The sequence below is a fragment of the Sus scrofa genome, chromosome 2 (genome assembly GCF_054392235.1).
Source record: "Sus scrofa isolate SSC_HxYL_T2T_F1_AM1 chromosome 2, Sscrofa_HxYL_maternal_Yorkshire_Landrace_v2.0, whole genome shotgun sequence".
NCBI lineage: Eukaryota > Metazoa > Chordata > Mammalia > Artiodactyla > Suidae > Sus > Sus scrofa.
Window position 1 is genome coordinate 43,876,628 of NC_139384.1, and position 843 is coordinate 43,877,470.

An 843-nucleotide genomic window follows, 5' to 3' on the forward strand; every position below is an offset into this window, starting at 1 on the left:
CGTTGCTGTGGCTCTGGCACAGGCCGGCAGCTATGGCCCTGATTCAACCCCTAGCCTGGGAACCTCCATATGCCATGGGAGTGGCCCAAGAAATGGCAAAAAGACAAAAAAATAAAAAAGCTGAAATCATACCAAAACAGAATTAAATTCAAAATCAACAACACAGGGAAACCTGAGAAATTCACAAATACCTTAAAATTAAATAACACATTCTGCTAAGTAACCAATGGGTCAAGAAGAAATAAGATGAGGCTCTCCCTGGCATTGCAAAGTCATGCAGAAATGGAAGCTATGGTGCATTGAAGTTTGGCTCTACCCTTAATCCACCTTCATGTTCAAGGCAAGCGTTCCTGCTGGAGTGTAATGGACATTAATACTGCTTTACAAGAGGTGCTGAACCCACCCTCATCCACAGTGGCTTAGAATGTGAAATTTGTGAAGATGCCAAAGCTTTGGACAAGCACTAAGCCTATTTTTGCTTATTTGTATCTAATTGTAATGAGCCTATGTATGGCAAATTGGTGGAGAACCTTTGTGCTGAACATGAAAGTAACCTAATTAAAATTGATGACAACAAAAAACTATAGAAATGGATAGGTCTCTGTAAAATGGATGGTTGCACTCATGCGGCAGTTAAGAACTATGGCAAAGAATCTCAGGCCAAGGATGTTACCAAGGAGTATTTCAAATGCAAGAAATGAACAATTAAAAAACTTAGCCCTTATTTCTCAAAAAGAAATCAAAGAGAAATTTAGAAATATTTGAGAAAAATGAAAACAAAAAACAACATACCAAAATTTATGGGGTGCAGCTTATACAGGGCTTAATGAGAAGAAAAAATCA

The 843-nt window shown here is 38.2% G+C and overlaps 1 pseudogene; it reads left to right on the forward strand.

Annotated features, from left to right (window-relative positions):
* Positions 1-216: 216 nt before the first annotated feature.
* Positions 217-843, forward strand: LOC106509398 (small ribosomal subunit protein eS12 pseudogene; annotated as a pseudogene).